At 50.2% G+C, this 19,606-nt stretch overlaps 1 long non-coding RNA gene across 1 annotated transcript; it reads right to left on the minus strand.

Annotated features, from left to right (window-relative positions):
- Nucleotides 1–9,220: 9,220 nt before the first annotated feature.
- LOC142486417 (uncharacterized) lies at nt 9,221–12,463 on the minus strand. Its single transcript, XR_012798967.1, has 3 exons — nt 11,986–12,463; nt 11,234–11,290; nt 9,221–9,436 (listed from the first exon to the last, which is right to left on the minus strand). It is a non-coding gene; the product is annotated as an uncharacterized LOC142486417 (long non-coding RNA).
- Nucleotides 12,464–19,606: the final 7,143 nt, after the last annotated feature.

The raw sequence follows: 19,606 nt of genomic DNA on the forward strand, positions 1-19,606 counted from the left end.
CCTCCTGTCCACTGTCGTCCGTCCCCTCCTGTCCACTGTCGTCCGTCCCCTCCTGTCCACTGTCGTCCGTCCCCTCCTGTCCACTGTCGTCCGTCCCCTCCTGTCCACTGTCGTCCGTCCCCTCCTGTCCACTGTCGTCCGTCCCCTCCTGTCCACTGTCGTCCGTCCCCTCCTGTCCACTGTCGTCCGTCCCCTCCTGTCCACTGTCGTCCGCCCCCTCCTGTCCACTGTCGTCCGCCCCCTCCTTTCCACTGTCCCCCCCTCCTGTCCACTGTCCCCCCCTCCTGTCCACTGTGCCCCCCTCCTGTCCACTGTGTCCCCCCTCCTGTCCACTGTGTCCCCCCTCCTGTCCACTGTGTCCCCCCCTCCTGTCCACTGTGTCCCCCCCCCTCCTGTCCACTGTGTCCGCCCCCTCCTGTCCACTGTCGTCCCCTCCTGTCCACTGTCGTCCCCTCCTGTCCACTGTCGTCCGTCCCCTCCTGTCCACTGTCGTCCGTCCCCTCCTGTCCACTGTCTTCCGTCCCTTCCTGTCCACTGTCGTCCGTCCCCTCCTATCCACTGTCCCGTCCCCTCCAGTCCACTGTCGTCCGTCCCCTCCTGTCCACTGTCGTCCGTCCCCTCCTGTCCACTGTCGTCCGTCCCCTCCTGTCCACTGTCGTCCGTCCCCTCCTGTCCACTGTCGTCCGTCCCCTCCTGTCCACTGTCGTCCGTCCCCTCCTGTCCACTGTCGTCCGTCCCCTCCTGTCCACTGTCTTCCGTCCCTTCCTGTCCACTGTCGTCCGTCCCCTCCTATCCACTGTCCCGTCCCCTCCTGTCCACTGTCCTGTCCACTGTCCCCCCCCCGTCCACTGTCTTCCGTCCCTTCCTGTCCACTGTCGTCCGTCCCCTCCTATCCACTGTCCCCCCCCCCTCCCCTCCTTTTCCCCCCCTCTCCCCCTCCCCCCTTTTCCTAGCGCTAAATGTAACTCACGGGCAACGCCGGATCTCTCAGCTAGTATATCAATAAACGTAACTCCATGTGTGTCACAAACCAGAGACAATGCTCTGTTTGTTTTCCTGGTCGAGGGTCTCATCGCTCATGGACCCTCAGGGAAACGTCTTCAACGGAGCTCAGGGGAAGGTGGGTCGTTCGATAGAGAGGGGGGAGAGGTCAGGGGGCGGTGGGGGGTACGGGGGTAAGATAGGGGAGTAGGGAGAAGGCTATGGTGTGGGCCAGGATGGGGGTCCAGGGTAAGAGGGGGGGAGGGGGAGGGAATAATCATTGACTTTTAACTTTATGCTGAAGGGGTAATCAACAATTATCGGAACCAAATGAACCATATATCCTTTACTAACTCAACAACATCTATGCTAAGAAAACATTTTCTCAACTCCCTGTTACAGACCCTTCAGGAACATCTGCTTTCGTGATGACGTCACTAAAATCCGACGGACCGCTTTGCATCAGATCCCCGCTTCATCAGGGTCTACTGTGATCAAATTCTCAGTAGCCAATTACTAAAGGATCTAAGGTAAGTTGCTATATGGAAGAACATAACGGAACAGAACGCTGGGAGAGTTCTCAGCTTTCCCCCTCCGGTGGACACAGTACCACCAAAAACTAAAAAATTACAAAAAAATAATTTTTTTTTAAAAATTAAAAAAAAAAAAAAAAAAAAAAAATTTACATTTTTAGCGGCCATTTTCCCCCGCGACCACGTTTATAATGCGGTGGACACGGGTGGCCCCCGAGGACCACGCTATAATGGGGTTAAGCTGTAGTAACCGGTGCATGTCCTAAACAGTATCTATAAATAGAACTTAAGTATATCCGTACAAGGTATGCTTATACGACTTAGGGCTGTCCCTAGAATACAGTAACTAGGATAGCAGGCACACACTGTAACTAGAATACAGATTAATAACTAAATCAAAGATCAAATCAACGTTATACAACCAGATATCCGTGCTAATGTCGTCTCAGTTCCCCGTGCTGCAGCTCCACTGCCGACGCCATGATGACGTCACTAAAATCTGACGGACCGTATCGCGTGAGATCCACGCTTCATCAGGGTTGGAGGAGTCAATTTTCACTCCTACAGGTATACTATATATACCCTGTGATCAAATTCTCAGTAGCCAATCACTAGAGAATCTAGCGATTACAGTCTGCATGCACCTGAGGTGCATGAAAACTAGGTTAACTCCCCCATCCCATCAGTGCTGGTTGTGGGTGGGTGTCAATCTGGAAGTTTGACACGTGTATGTACGTGTAATAATATTCAGCATTTTATGAGCTTTGCAATTGTACTGAGTTATGAATGGGGCAAGGAAGAGAAGGAGATTAAAATAGAGGAGGAGATTAAAATAGAGGTGGAGGAAGAAAAAGAGGAGCAGGACAAATAAACCTAACAACGAGAGAAAAAAAAACACCTAACGACAAGAGGGGAAAAACCGCTGCCTAATGACGAGAGGGGGGAAAAAAAAAAAAAAAAAAAAAAACGCTGCCTGACTGTTAATAAATTGTGTATTGGCCAAAACATCAAGTCTCTTATGCGTCTTATCAGCCTTTGGAAGTACTTGTTGTATAGTGCATGTATTTTTATGTGTACACGCACACACGTGTGTATCTATATCTATCTATATATATCTAGATATATATATCCTCTCTTTTCTTCCTCATCAGGCACTCCCTGAGGCTATAGATATAATTAAAAATATGTTTTATTCTGCAGTTCAACGTTTCGGTTCCATTTCAGGACCTTCTGCAAGATTCATACGGTTCAGAGAAAGCCTTTTAAATAAAACCTCATGTGATGCTGCAAAAACGGCACGAAAATGTGAAATACTTGAAAAAGAAGGGGCCACGCCTGAGTAACTGCAAAATTGTCTCCCATCATGTCAATGACGAAACATTACAAATAAACCGCTGTTGTGTTGAACTGAGTGATAATGTGCATGGAAGTGAACATAATATAAAATACTGTGTAGTACAGGGGTAGAAAGATGGGTTTGCACGCACTCAGACACACAAGTGATGATGGGGTACTTAACTACCGGTGCGCTGGTTCTGGGGAGTTTCTGACGTCCCAAAATAGTCCAATGGAGAAGAAGAAGCAGGCACACGGTCTTAATCAGCAGTGAAAGGGTTTAATGTGCCAAGAAATCCAACGTTTCGGCAGTAATACTGCCCACACCTTGAGAAAGGCAGTATTACTGCCGAAACGTTGGATTTCCTAGTACAGGGGTGGGCAACCTATTTTTGAATGTAGCCACAGGTGTGAAAATAGCCACACCATGTAAATATTGAGGTACTATCTGAGAGACCCGGCGTTGCCCGGGATGTAATTTTGGGGGGGCGGACGACAGGGTTGGGCTTCCCCCCCCTTGACAGCTAGGTGGGTGACTGAGTTGACTGAGTGTGTGGGTGACTGTGTGGGTGGGTGGGTGACACTTGACTGAGTGGGTGGGTGGGTTGGTGACTGAGTGGGTGGGTGACTTTGGGTCGGTTTGACTTTGGGTCGGTTTGGCTGGGTCGGTGGGTGGGTGACTTTGGGTCGGTGGGTGGATGGGTGACTGGGTCGGTGGGTGGGTCGTTGACTGGGTGACTTTTTCAGGGTCGGTGACTGGGTGGGTCAGTGACTGTGTTCGGTGACAGGGTGGGTGGTTTTGGGTGAGACTGGGTGGGTGGTTTTGGGTGAGACTGGGTGGGTGAGTGGGAGACTGAATGGGTGGGTGAGTGGGAGACTGAATGGGTGGGTGAGTGGGAGACTGAATGGGTGGGTGAGTGGCAGACTGAATGGGTGGGTGAGTGGCAGACTGAATGGGTGGGTGAGTGGGAGACTGAATGGGTGGGTGAGTGGGAGACTGAATGGGTGGGTGAGTGGGAGACTGAATGGGTGGGTGAGTGGGAAACTGAATGGGTGGGTGAGTGGGAGACTGACTGGGTGGGTGAGTGGGAGACTGACTGGGTGGGTGAGTGGGAGACTGACTGGGTGGGTGAGTGGGAGACTGACTGGGTGGGTGAGTGGGAGACTGACTGGGTGGGTGAGTGGGAGACTGACTGGGTGAGTGGGAGACTGACTGGGTGGGTGAGTGGGAGACTGAATGGGTGGGTGAGTGGGAGACTGAATGGGTGGGTGAGTGGGAGACTGAATGGGTGACTGACTGGGTGGGTGAGTGGGTGACTGACTGGGTGGGTGAGTGGGGGACTGACTGGGTGGGTGAGTGGGTGACTGACTGGGTGGGTGACTGACTGAATGGGTGGGTGAGTGGGTGACTGACTGAATGGGTGAGTGGGTGACTGACTGAATGGGTGGGTGAGTGGGTGACTGACTGAATGGGTGGGTGAGTGGGTGACTGACTGAATGGGTGGGTGGGTGAGTGGGTGATTGACAGGGTGGATGAGTGGGTGACTGACTGAATGGGTGGGTGAGTGGGTGACTGAATGACTGAATGGGTGGGTGACTGACTGAATGGGTGGGTGACGGACTGAATGACTGACTGAATGGGTGGGTGACTGACTGAATGGGTGGGTGACTGAATGGGTGTGTGACTGAATGGGTGGGTGACTGACTGAGTGGGTGGGTGACTGAGTGAGTGGGTGACTGAGTGAGTGGGTGGGTGACTGAGTGAGTGGGTGACTGAGTGAGTGGGTGACTGGGTGAAAGTGACTGGGTGGGTGGGTGTGGGTGACTGGGTGGGTGGGTGTGTGACTGAATGGGTGGGTGGTGGGTGACTGAATGGGTGGGTGACTGACTGAATGGGTGGGTGACTGAGTGGGTGGGTGAGTGGGTGGGTGACTGAGTGAGTGGGTGGGTGACTGAGTGGGTGGGTGACTGAGTGAAAGTGGGTGACTGGGTAAAAGTGGGTGACTGGGTGAAAGTGGGTGACTGGGTGAAAGTGGGTGACTGGGTGAAAGTGGGTGGGTGGGTGTGTGGGTGGGTGGGTGTGTGGGTGACTGAGTGAGTGGGTGGGTGACTGAGTGAGTGGGTGGGTGACTGAGTGAGTGGGTGGGTGACTAAGTGAGTGGGTGGGTGACTAAATGAGTGGGTGGGTGGGTGACTGAGTGGGTGACTGAGTGAGTGGGTGGGTGAGTGGGTGACTGACTGAATGGGTGAGTGGGTGACTGACTGAATGGGTGTGTGAGTGGGTGACTGACTGAATGGGTGGGTGAGTGGGTGACTGACTGAATGGGTGGGTGGGTGGGTGAGTGGGTGATTGACAGGGTGGGTGAGTGGGTGACTGACTGAATGGGTGGGTGAGTGGGTGACTGAATGACTGAATGACTGAATGGGTGGGTGACTGACTGAATGGGTGGGTGACTGAATGGTGAATGGGTGGGTGACTGACTGAATGGGTGGGTGACTGAATGGGTGGGTGGTGGGTGACTGAATGGGTGGGTGACTGACTGAATGGGTGGGTGACTGAGTGGGTGGGTGAGTGGGTGACTGAGTGGGTGGGTGACTGAGTGAGTGGGTGGGTGACTGAGTGGGTGGGTGACTGAGTGAAAGTGGGTGACTGGGTAAAAGTGGGTGACTGGGTGAAAGTGGGTGACTGGGTGAAAGTGGGTGACTGGGTGAAAGTGGGTGACTGGGTGGGTGGGTGTGTGGGTGGGTGGGTGTGTGGGTGACTGAGTGAGTGGGTGGGTGAGTGAGTGGGTGGGTGACTGAGTGAGTGGGTGGGTGACTAAGTGAGTGGGTGGGTGGGTGACTGAGTGGGTGACTGAGTGAGTGGGTGGGTGAGTGGGTGACTGACTGAATGGGTGAGTGGGTGACTGACTGAATGGGTGTGTGAGTGGGTGACTGACTGAATGGGTGGGTGAGTGGGTGACTGACTGAATGGGTGGGTGGGTGGGTGAGTGGGTGATTGACAGGGTGGGTGAGTGGGTGAATGACTGAATGGGTGGGTGAGTGGGTGACTGACTGACTGAATGACTGAATGGGTGGGTGACTGACTGAATGGGTGGGTGACTGAATGGTGAATGGGTGGGTGACTGACTGAATGGGTGGGTGACTGAATGGGTGGGTGACTGAATGGGTGGGTGACTGACTGAGTGGGTGGGTGACTGAGTGAGTGGGTGGGTGACTGAGTGGGTGGGTGACTGAGTGAGTGGGTGACTGAGTGAGTGGGTGGGTGACTGAGTGAGTGGGTGGGTGACTGAGTGAGTGGGTGACTGAGTGAGTGGGTGACTGGGTGAAAGTGACTGGGTGGGTGTGGGTGACTGGGTGGGTGGGTGTGTGACTGAATGGGTGGGTGGTGGGTGACTGAATGGGTGGGTGACTGACTGAATGGGTGGGTGACTGAGTGGGTGGGTGAGTGGGTGACTGAGTGGGTGGGTGACTGAGTGAGTGGGTGGGTGACTGAGTGGGTGGGTGACTGAGTGAGTGGGTGGGTGACTGAGTGAATGGGTGGGTGACTGAGTGAATGGGTGGGTGACTGGGTGAAAGTGGGTGACTGGGTGAAAGTGGGTGACTGGGTGAAAGTGGGTGACTGGGTGAAAGTGGGTGACTGGGTGAAAGTGGGTGACTGGGTGGGTGGGTGTGTGGGTGGGTGACTGAGTGAGTGGGTGGGTGACTGAGTGAGTGGGTGGGTGACTAAGTGAGTGGGTGGGTGACTAAATGAGTGGGTGGGTGGGTGACTGAGTGGGTGACTGAGTGAGTGGGTGGGTGACTGAGTGAGTGGGTGACTGACTGAGTGAGTGGGTGACTGAGTGGGTGGGTGACTGACTGGGTGGGTGTGTGGGTGACTGGGTGGGTGTGCTGGTGACTGGGTGGGTGTGTGGGTGACTGGGTGACAGTGCGTGGGTGGGAGACAGTGGGTGACTTACCTTGACCCCGTGGCATCTGGCTGGGGCAGGAGGTGAGTTCGGGAAGCTGGCGGGGGGGGCAAGAGTGGCAGGAGGCCCGTGCCGCGCTTACCCTCCATCTGGGAGCCGGTGCACGTGAGGAGGAGGCCCGCGCCGCGCTTCCCCTCCGTCCGGGAGCCGGCACACGTGAGGGGGAGTGCAGGAGGCCCGGGCCGCGCTTCTCGTTGTGAGCGAGGGGGGAGGAGCCTGGAGTTTGCTGCTGAGCAGGAGGGCCGCGCTTCCCCTCTCCGGGAGCGGCGCACGGTGAGGGTGATGGTGCGGCTGGGGATGTTGCGGAGCGTGGGGATTTGGGTAAGGTGGGGAGGGGGGAGAGAGTGAGGGGCACCGGGAGAGGAGGGGGGGGGGGGGTGTGTGGAAGGTGAGCTGCGGTCCAACTGACAGGGGAGCGTGAGGCCAAGCAACAGTGTGTGTGTGTGTGTGTCGTCACTGCCTCAGGCCAATGAGAGGTGCGGGGGCGGGCGGCCCAAGGGACCAATGAGATTTCCCCTAGGGACACAGGAAGATGCAGACAGGCATACAGTGCTTTCACTAATATATAATAAGATTATGTTGCGCATTCGTCATCTCTTCACCACCCTCATCATATCATCTCACCCCCTCTCATCATCATCAGCTAATTTTCCCCCATCTCATTTCCCCCCCTCATCGTCATTTGATTTCACCCCCCCCCATCATCATCATCATCTCATTTCCCCCATCATCATCTCATTCCCCCCATCATCTCCACACCACCCTCATCATCATCTCATTCCCCCCTCATCATCATCTCATTTCTCCCCCATAATCATCTAATCTCACCCCCCTCATCATCTCATTTCACCCCCTCTCAAACATCTATCTCACCCCCTCATCATCCATTTCACCCCACATAATCATCTAAACTCACCCCCCCTCATCATTCATTATACCCCCCTCTTCATCTCATTTCCCCCTCATCATTTCATTTTACCCCCCTCATAATCATCTCATTTCCCCCCCTCATCATCTCATTTCCCCCCCATCATCTCTCACCACCCTCATCTTCATCTCATTTCCCCCCCTCATCATCATCATCATCTAATTTCATTCCCCCCATATCATCTCATTTCACCCCCATATCATCTCATTTCACCATCCCTCATAATCATCTAATCTCACCCCCCTCATCATCTCATTTCCCCCCTCATAATCACTAATCTCACCCCCTCATCATTTCATTTTACCCCCCCTCTTCATCTCATTTCCCCCTCATAATCATCTAATCTCACCCCCCTCATCATTTCATTTTACCCCCCTCATAATCATCTCATTTCCCCCCCCTCATCATCTCATTTCCCCCCCCCCTCATCATCTCATTTCCCCCCCATCATCATCTCACCACCCTCATCTTCATCTCATTTCCCCCCCCTCATCATCTCATTTCCCCCCCTCATCATCATCATATCATCTCATTTCACCCGCCCTCATCATCTCATTTCATTCCCCATAATCATCTCATTTCACCCCCCATATCTCATTTCACCCCCATATCCATTCACCCCCCCTCATAATCATCTCATTTCACCCCCCTCAGTATCATCTTTTTTCACCCCCCCCTCATCATCTCATTTCATTTCACCGCCACCCTAATCATCTAATTCCACCTCCGCTCTTCATCATCTCATTTCACCCGCCCTCATCATCATTTCATTTTACCCCCCTCTTCATCTCATTTCCCCCCCTCATCATGTCATTCCCCCCCCTCATCATCTCATTCCCCCCCCCTCATCATCTCATTTCCCCCCCCATATCATCTCATTTCACCCCCACATCATTTCATTTTACCCATCATCATCATCAAATTTCACCCCCCTCTTCATCTCATTTCCCCCCCCCCTCATCACCTCATTTCACCCCCCCTCTTCATCTCATTCCCCCCCCCCTCATCACCTCATTTCACCCCCCCTCATCATCTCATTCCCCCCCTTCTTCATCATCCCTTTCCCCCACCCATCATCTCATTTCCCGCCATCATCATCTCATTTCACCCCTCCTCATCATCTCATTTCACCCCTCCTCTTCATCTCATTTCCCCTCCCTCATCACCTCAGTTCACCCCCCAACATCATCTCATTTCCCCCCCCCTCTTCATCTCATTTCCCCCCTCATCTACTCATTCACCCCCCTCATTATCTCATTTCCCCCCCCCCCCATCATCTCATTCCCCCCCCTCTCATCATCTCATTTCCCATCATCTCTCCCCACCCCCCAATATCATGATCATCTCGATCCAGCTTCTTACCTTACCTAGCGCAGCACCGGAACAGGAGTCGGTGGGCGCGGTCGCCGCCTGGGTGTGTGCTCCGCCCCCACTGTTCTCTCATTGGTTCTTTCTCCTCCCACTCTCCTCCGGCCACCGGCCGTCCCCTCTGCACTAGCGCCGCCACTGCCAGCGTACTCGCTCTTGCCGGGGGGCTCGTGCTTCCCGCGGGACTCGCGCTTCCTGCGGGACTCACGCTTGCCCGCCACGCTTCCCATTACGCTGGGAAAACTATAATTCGCCACACTTTGAATTGCCAATTTGACACGAGGCGAATGGCGACAGGGTTTCCCACCTCGGTTGTAGAGGGTCTAGGAAGAGAATAGGAGGTGAGAAAATGGAGCAAGTGAGAGAATACAAGGTGTTCAAGGAGTTAAAAGGCAAAAGGCAGGAGGGAGACGGGGCGATACCTTTCATTTGGAAGTATGCTGCTGGTAAAAGGATGGCCTTACATTTATGGGAAACAAAGAACAATTCCTGTGCCAAATGTTTACATTTAGAACCTAAGTCTGTAACAAAGGAGCCATTTGGTTGCACCTTTAATAAGAAGTTGTATATATTCAGTGTAGGTCCCCTGCTAATGGGAGTTTACCTTGGCGAGATTGGCAGGCTTGAATCATGTTTTGATTAAAAGATGCAACCAAATTACTCTTTTCTTACACAGTTTTAGGTTAAAAATGTAAAAATGGCTTGCCCAGTATCCTAGGGTTGGAGATAAACGGGAAACTTCATCGCTTTAAATAGAATAAGACTTTACATTGACAAAAAAAAAAAAAGCTGTGTGTGCTGTGCACGCGCATAGTAAGTGAAACTTCTTTATCTTTTATCACTGTTTTGTCACAGAAATTGTATTTGTAAGAATGATATTTTTAATGAAAAATAAAAAATACAATTTCAGAGCCAAAATGCCAAGAAGTTTGACTTAGAACACGTGTTTTAGCTATTTGCACTTCTATATTTATAGTAACTGGGAATTGTGTGTGTGTGTGTGTGTGTGTGTGTGTGTGTGTGTGTGTGTGTGTCAGTCAGTCAGTCCATGTGTGTCAGTCAGTATGTGTGTGTCAGTCAGTGTGTGTGTGTGTGTGTGTGTGTGTGTGTCAGTCAGTCAGTCAGTCCGTGTGTGTCAGTCAGTATGTGTGTGTCAGTCAGTGTGTGTGTGTGCATCAGTCAGTGTGTGTGTGTGCGTGTGCGTGTGCGTGTCAGTCAGTCAGTCCGTGTGTGTCAGTCAGTATGTGTGTGTCAGTCAATGTGTGTGTGTGTGTGTGTCAGTCAGTCAGTGTGTGTGTGTGTGTGTGTGTGTCAGTCAGTGTGTGTCACTGTGTGTCAGTCAGTGTGTGTGTGTGTGTGTGTGTCAGTCAGTGTGCCGCCGCATGTGACAGCGGCCATTAGGAACGGCGCCGGCGGCTATCGCTGCCGCCGCATGTGACAGCGGGGCGTGTGGGGGAAGCGGTGGCCATTACGTGACGTCACTTCCGTTTCACATTTCGTCTCCATGTCTCCAGTTTTGTCCCATCATGACTAGGTGCCACTAAGGAAGTTTCACTTCAAAAAAAACTTTACATTGAAAAAATTAAAATACAAAAAAAGTCAAAAATATTGAAAAATGATTAAAAAAAAAAAAGTATACAGCAGGGCCCCGGGTATACGGCGGGTTCCGTTCCACGGGCCCGCCGTATAGCGAAAATCGCCGGAAAGCAGATCCGGCGATTTTCAGTTCTCTGCATGCACAGAACAGCGTTTTTTGCCGGGCGCAACCGCCCGTTCTGCGACTGCGGATTAAAGATGGCGGCCCCTTCTCGGCGCCGCCGTATAAGCGGAACGCCGGATAACGAAGCGCCGAAAAGCGGGGCCTTCCTGTATTAAAAAAAAAAAAACCTTTACGTTTGAAAGAAAAAAAGTTAAAAAGTTAAAATGTATATATTAGCCCTGGTTGTGATAAACTGAGGGGGGGTTGGCGGGGGGCAGCTGCTTATATGCCGGGGTCCGCGTAGGCAATTGTACTTTGGCAGATCTCTTTCCCTGTGCTTCTTAGCAGGTGTACCACGCAAAATGCTATCACATCTACCTATATTAAAATGTATTATATATATTAAAATGATAAAACCTACCGGTCTTCTGGGTTAGGGGGGTTCAGATATCTCCCGTGTCAAGCTTGAGAGTCAGATCTGGAAGAAAGCAGTACAGGTTATTTCGGTGAAGGTATAGGGCAGTTAAGATAAGACAGAGAGAGTGGGTGTGGGGGGTGGGTGACTGACAAGTGGGTGGGTGACTGTATTCATATTCTCTCTCTCACAAACATTTTAGTATTGCCAAAGCGTGAATAATAGGGGGTGGGGGACAATGATTACACAAATACTAGGGGGTTGGGTATAATGGTTATACAGTACATTAATTATTGGGGGGTTGGGTATAATGATTACAGGGTATGTGGGTAACATTTACACACTCTCTGACTCTTTCTCTGACTCGCTCTCTCTTACTCTCTCTCTCTGACTCTCACTCTCTCTCTCTGACTCTCTCTGATTCTCTGACTCTGTCTGACTCTCTCTGACTCTCTCTGACTCTCGCTCTGACTCGCTCTCTCTCTTTCTCTGACTCTCTTTCTCTGACTCTCTGACGCTCTGACTCTCTGACGCTCTGACTCTCTGACGCTCTGACTCTCTCTCTGACGCTCTGACTCTCGCTCTGACTCACTCTCTCTCTCTGACTCTCTTACTCTCTCTGACTCTCTCGCTCTGACACTCAGACACACACACAGACACTCACATACACACGGGGGGGGTGAATCGGAGCGGTGGGGGGGGGGATATCAGATCAGGAGGACAAGGGGGAAGCGAGAGTGGCAGGGAGCGGTACTCACCTGACTTGCTCCATGCAGGAAGAGGCGGGCCTCGCTATGCAAGCTCACATAGAGCTTGCTGCGGGCCAAAAAAAAAACCCTGGCAGCGTGCCAACACGCGCCAGCCAATCTGGAAACGGGGGAGATTTTTATTTTTTTGCAGAGACGCGCGCGCTGCCTGGCAGACCGCGAGCGCGCTAAATCCTGTCACCCGGTGGTGACCAGGCAATGGGATTTATCGAGGGGCACAGCCGCGCAGGGGGCCCGGGACGCCAGTGCCCTCTGTCCCCCGCTGTTGGCGGCCCTGGTTAGGATATAGATAAGGCTCATCCCAGGTAAGGAAATCTTATCTCTCTCCCTTAATTCACTTCCTCACACTTTGCTCCCCTCAGACCAACTGCCAACTACCAACTGCCAACTGTCATTCTGCCTAACGCCCTCTCATTGGTCTGACCATGTCACATGCTCCTATCCAGCAGCAGCTTCTGGCAGTTGCAGTCTATCTGTTGCTGCTGTTCTGTGATTGGTCCATTCCCCAGAAATATAGGGATAGGGAATAAAGGGGGACGGGGGGGGAGGGAATAAAGGGGGAGGGGGGGAGGGAATAAAGGGGGACGGGGGGGGGAGGGAATAAAGGGGGACGGGGGGGGAGGGAATAAAGGGGGATGGGGGGAGGGGGGTGGGGGATTTAACTGGCACATCAGCCTAATGATAGATAATAATAATAATAGTAAGCATTGTGGTGCAATAGGGACATACTGTATATAGGATTATACACAGGACAGAACAGATTCCCTTTAGAATGCACTCATAGAAGTACAGTATAGTAGTATTAATGTACATAGTAAAAACCTTTTATTCGGTAATAATAAAATTAATGTTAGATTAGTGTTATAATAAATCTATGGCCAATCCACGGACAAAACACACGTATAAACATGAACAAATACATAAAGCAGATCATTAATTGCACCTGCATCCAAATAAAGTGGAGTCTAACATAGCAATATTCCTATTTGTAGATTGGACCAGGTACTTATTAGATTAATAATACCTATAATCATTTTTCTCCACACTTCCCATTTATGGATTTTATCAAAATAAAACCCCAAAGTGATATAAAATCACACTTGGTGCACTAAACCTCTCAGCTATTGACAGCAGAGGCTTCAGAAAGTGTGCAATTGATAAAAATTGCATTAAAAACTTAAATACGGAGTACCTAGACTAAAGATTTGCGGCTATATGTGGTCACGATACCAGTGATGGCTAGTATTATTACAATGGTCCTAGATAGGGTGACCAGACGTAGGTCTGTCCAGGTGCCCCCACATTCTTTAAAATGTCCCGGTTTTTACCATCTGTCCCGGTTTTCAAAGTTGACGTGAAGAGCACAGAATGCCGGTGGGGAGGAGAGCAGGAGGAGAGTGGAGGCCAGGTCTGCCCTGGTCTGCAGAGGGATGGGGCGGGGTTAGGATAGGTTCCCGGTGCCTGCTGCAGTGCACGCTATGGCATGCACTAAAGGGACAAGAACCGACCCTAAATGGGTCTGGGCCCGCTTGGTGCCTTAGCTGCCGCGTTGCGGCACCGACACCGGGGCCTAAGCTTCAGAGGATTTCGGGAGCCAGCAGGGAAGAGAACAGAAGCCGGGTCTGGCTGTGGCTGCAGAGTGTGGGGGTGTGGCCACTGCAGTAAGAACCTCCAGTGTCTGCTGCCAGGGCCCAAGATGGATCCCCCCCACTCCACAGTGACAGGTAGGTACTGTCAGCATAAACACATTGGAGTCAATGCACTAAGCTCCAATAGAAAAAAAGCGCGAGGTTATTTAAATCTCCATTTTTGACAGCGATGTTATCACGGTATGCAGAAAACCCCGAATATCAGTGATATCAACATTTGAACAAATGGAGAGTAGCCAGCGACGAGATGATCAACTCTCTGAAAAGGGCTCACCCGGCGAGTTGATTCTGCTACAGAGAGAGAGAGCCGCCTTTCCCTGCGCAGATCTCGCCGGAAATTAATTATTTTTTATTTAATTTTATTACTAGTGTACGTGAGCAGGGGGTCTCCGGAGCAGAACTGTGTTGATTTCAGGCCCGGGACCCCCTGTATCTCGGGAAGCAGAGGGTCCCCGGACATGAAATCAACAACGTTCTTCTCCAGAGACCCCCTGCTCATTACACTAGTTTTAAAATGTATATTAAAATATGTAGTAAGCATCAATACACAACCCACCCCCTGTGCCCCCACATAAAAACATTTATTTTAATACATGATTGATAACATAGGATGTGGGGGTCCCCGGGTGGTACCCACGGGTGTCTTTGGACCCTCGGGTGGTGTCCTAGGTGGTTCCGCGCGGGTGTGTCCGGGGGCCACACAAGGGGTCCCCGGATGGTCCCTGCAAGTGCCTGGGGGTCCACAGGTGAGCCTCATGGGTGTCTGGGGGTCCTCGGGTGGTCCGATCGTGGGTCCGGGGGTCCTCAAGTTGCTCCCGCAGGCGTCTGGGGGCCTCGGGTGGGTCCCCACTGGCCTGCGGTACAATTCCTTTGTAAAAAAATAAATAGATGGCCTACATTTCAATAAATATTCAATTCCCCCCCCCCATCAACATCATCATATTTCCCCCCACCATCATCATCTCATTTCACCTCCCCTCATAATCATCATCTCATTTCACCCCCCCATCATCTCATTTCACCCCCCCCATCATCTCATTTCACCCCCCCTCATCATCATCTCATTTCACCCCCCTCATTCTCATTTTACCCCCTCATCATCTCATTTCCCCCCTCATCCTCTCATTTCCCCCCATCATCTAATTTTCCATCATGGGCCCCCCGCCCCCCTGTCCTCCCAATATCATGATCATCTCGAGCCACATCTCAACCCAGGTTCTTACCTTGCCTAGCACAGCACCGAAACGAGTCTGGGGCGCGGTAGCCGCCGGGGTGTGTTCTCCACCCCCACGTTCTCTCATTCACACTTATTAGTGAGTGATGTAATATTCTATAAGAGTATACTTTCACACGTACACTTATTAGTGAGTGATGTAATATTCTATAGGCGTATACTTTCACACGTACACTTATTAGTGAGTGATGTAATATTCTATAAGCGTATACTTTCACACGTACACTTATTAGTGAGTGATGTAATATTCTATAAGCGTATACTTTCACACGTACACTTATTAGTGAGTGATGTAATATTCTATAAGCGTATACTTTCACACGTACACTTATTAGTGAGTGATGTAATATTCTATAAGCGTATACTTTCACACGTACACTTATTAGTGAGTGATGTAATATTCTATAAGCGTATAATTTCACACGTACACTTATTAGTGAGTGATGTAATATTCTATAAGCGTATACTTTCACACGTACACTTATTAGTGAGTGATGTAATATTCTATAAGCGTATACTTTCATACGTACACTTATTAGTGAGTGATGTAATATTCAATAAGCGTATACTTTCACACGTACACTTATTAGTGAGTGATGTAATATTCTATAAGCGGATACTTTCACGACTAGAGTTGTCAGCCACCACTCCCGTGTCGGCGGTCTTGCAAGCCCCTCTATTGCACACCTGGATTCCCCGCTCCTCTATTTCCTCCGTTCTTCCCATGTATTTCTCTCCCCTCCATCTCACTCTTTCCCCCTCTCTTCCTCACTCACTCCCACCCTCACCCCCACTCCTCTCGCTCCCCCCCTCCATCAATTACCCCACTCATTCAATCCCACTCCCTCAATCCACCCTCCTCATACTCATCCCCCTCCCTCTGGAGACACACACACAACATTCCCACCACGCATGTGTACAAAACTCTTCTCAGTCTCCAAATACACACAACCCTCACCCCACCCCCCCAAACACATACATAAAACGTCCCACCCCCCTAATACATACAACAAAAAATACATTTAAAAAAACTCTTACCCCCCCAAATACATACAAAACTGGGACCCGGCGGCAACGAGAGGACCAGCAGCTGGGCAAAGAAGTTAGGCCTGGCCAGAGGTCAGCGCCAACTTCCAACGCGAGCCGTCTGGGCCATGGGCGGCCACTGGGCCCAAGACACCTGTCCCAGCTCTCCCCCTATGTCGGTGGTCCAACATGTAAACTTATTAGTGAGTTATGTAATAATCTATAAACTGTACACTTTCACACGTACACTTATTAGTAAGTTATGTAATATTGTTTGACATACAGTGGGTTGTAAGGTAGTTAGGGTATTGTTATTAACCCTCTGGCTATCTTAGTAACCATTAAGGCATGCATACTGCATGCCTTCATGGCAACTATGGCTTTCAAGGGGTTAATTCTGTACATCGTGGATACATTTTGTGGACTAGACCAGGGTATTCACTTGGTTTCTTACATTGCTAAAGTAATATAGGAAGCCAAAGTAGTCCACTTCAGCAGCATGGACCAGGCTTAAATAAATATCTACGACCAGGGGGGAGATGCTAGAAGCATCTAATGTCAGGTATAGCCATGACCTAAAAGAACATAGCGTTAAGGCCTGCAGTTATTAATGGCCTGCTGTGGGTATGAGATAAGGTGTTCCACATCTCTTTTGCATATCAATAACACAAACGGCCCTTAAAGTTGACCGAAGGCCACCTTAGCAGTAAGAGGTCTTTGTGAGCTTTGAAGATCCTGTTAGCATTTAACAGGAGGTTAACTTAACTTCTCGTTAAGTAACTAGCGGAGCTCTGTAAATCTGCCCCAAGTGACTGCACGGAGGACTAGTACATTCTAAGACCGAGCCATACTGCTGTAGGAACGTGCCTCTGCTGTAACAGGGGTTAGCAGTCCGCATTAGGGTGTCCATGTAACTCTACGGCCCCCTCATTGTCTATTCACTAGCACTCATGCCTCTGGTATTAGGATCTAGTAGTCCTCCGTGTGCTGTTCCCTTTAAACCCCACGCCCCCCTCAGATAATCTAACGCACCCAGTTTGCGCACCCGTGTACTAGTGTAACGGACGTGCTCGCCACAAACCGGGACCGGACCGCGGGGCTGAGGTGGGGATGTGAATACACCGACATTAGACCACAAAGTCGGTTCAGGGTTGTGCAGGCCATAGTCAATCGTAGCAGGGTCAGGGTTGGAGAAGCCAGGGTAATCCATAGGCACGCCAGGGTCAGGGTTGGAGACGTAGGGTAGTCGATGTCCAGGCTGGAGTTCAGCAACAGGAAGTCAGGTGCACACCACTTCAGCGTAGTAGCTAAAGCGCAGGAATGGCCTCTGCGCGAGGAGCGAGAGCGGCCCATGATAAGATCTCTGCAAGGGGAGAATACAGGTCTCGGGAACAAGGCAAGGCTGGCACTGGGGATCCAGCGCTTCAGCACAGGAACCAGGAAGCGGACCTCTGTCTGGGGTGAATGCAGCAGGTCTCAGGAACAAGGTAAGGCTGGCATTGGGGATCCAGCGCTCCAGCACAGGAACCAGGAAGTGGACCTCTGCTGGGGTGAATGCAGCAGGTCTCAGGAACAAGGCAAGGCTAAGGCAGTGTAGCTTGTGGCAAACACAGTTACATCCAAGTGAATCTTGGGTTATGCTCGGCAATGAGGAACCGGGAAAAACCCAGTATATGAAGGGCAGGGAGCCAATCCATAGAATGACAGAGCAGAGAAACAGCTGCAGTAATTGCAAGCACAGGTGATAGTGCTTGCAGATCCAAGGGGAGGTCTGTCTGAGAGTTCACCAACTCTGCAAGAGTGAGCTCCAGCCAAACCCAGGAATGGATTCCTTACAACTAGTCCTCCGTGTGCTCTTCACTCCTAGTTTGCAGCTATATGGGGAACAGTTGCATTATGTCTCCTCTGCAAATCACACACTGTGTCAGACGCTGTGGTTTCTTATTGGAACTCCGCATGGTCAACAGCCTTCCACATATATCGCTGCTGTCTAGGAACTATGATTACCATTTCTCACACGCAAAGGTTTGTGATATATACTAGTGGTTACTAGTTACAGGGTACTGATCCCTTCATACTGATCATTGTGTGTATATATAGCTATTCATTTACTAATTATGCTGCCTTATAGGAGTCCTGGTAACAACCTATCACATGCACAGGCTTGTGATATTATACAGTTACAGTAGTTACTAGCTACAGGATACTGATTCCTTCATATAGATTATTATATACAGAGTTACTTATTTAATCTAGTTCTGCGCAGCAATCCTATAGCTATTTACTTCAGATATTCCTAACACAATAGTAGGCTCAATCCTATATTAGCCACTCCAATAAGTAGCCATTATTGCCTTGATCATATGTAATTTGGACTGGCTTATGTAGGCTAGTATCATCCTAAACATTGCTCCCATTAGCACATTGCTCACTCTAGCACTTCAATAGAGGGCAGCATTTTTGTGTTTGTCTTTCGTCGGTTAGTTACTCCGTTATTTTAATTTACCTATTAAAAGCTTATTTTTATCTATCACTGTACGCTTTCTCTTGCCTTGGGAGCTCACAATGTTAGAGGTTCTCCCTATGTTATAAGACCCCGCAGGATTTTATAACATGGGCTCAATGTATCCCATCTCTGCCACCAGTAATTTAAAAGCCTGTCACGATGGACACCAACTTTATCAATACATTTATATATCTGGGTACTTGATTGAACAGAACAAGTTGCAAAATAAATTGTGATTTATTTCCTTAATAGACAAACACACGACACCTGCAGAATACACATAAAACAACACTTACTGGGATGAGGGAACAAAATAAATTGTCCTTTGCTTGCAAGTGCAAGAAATGCAGTCTTGGTTTAAAGGCCCCGTGGCCAGATCGCAAGTTGCCGATCTGATATCTCAGTCACCTCAAGGAATTTCGTTAGAATTCGTTCCAGAGTCACCAGGGATAATGAATTCCGAAGTTTGGGGCAAATCCTTGGTTGCGTTGTTATTAACCACTTCTCCGGGATCGGTTGCCGCTGTGCTAGAACAAAGTCTTGTGTCTTTACATCATGGATCAAAATTCAGGAATCACACTGGTGATACCGTGGGAGCCACGGTTATAGACTGGCCAAAGCTATCTTTAAACATGTGGATCCAATCTCCTCGTGGGAACAATTAAACCCACCAATAGCCAGGTTGCCCACAGTTCATAAGACCGGTCAAAAAGGCTGTCCGTTATGCAAAGCGCATGGGTCAGGTTGACACCTGTGCCACTTCGCATAGCTGGGATACACCCATACCTTGGCGCCGCTGAGTGATTTTTGACCCAGAGGTGTCAATAGCCTGGCATCTGTTGTGCATCAGTATGCCAGTTTTGTATATACTGTGGGTCTCTGGGTCTTTTCATGACTGACACTCTTTTAGACAGGGGGACGCTTAGTCAGCGAGACTCGTTTGAGGCTCAGTCATAAAAATACGCCCACCTTATTCACCCGTCTCACAGCTGTATGTCCGAGGAATTCTTCCTCGGACTTAAAGAATACATCCTGCTTTACATTTAAAGTTTGTGTGTGTGTGTGTGTGGTGTTTTACTGTACTTACCCTTCAAAAATCAGGTTTCTGGGTGCTTTCGTTCTAGAGTTAGCATTTCTAATTGAAATGCTGGCTTCTAGACCACATCATGTGTCGGTTAGAGGGTATGGCAAGCAATG

The sequence above is a fragment of the Ascaphus truei genome, unplaced genomic scaffold, assembly GCF_040206685.1.
Source record: "Ascaphus truei isolate aAscTru1 unplaced genomic scaffold, aAscTru1.hap1 HAP1_SCAFFOLD_852, whole genome shotgun sequence".
Taxonomy (NCBI): Eukaryota; Metazoa; Chordata; class Amphibia; order Anura; family Ascaphidae; genus Ascaphus; species Ascaphus truei.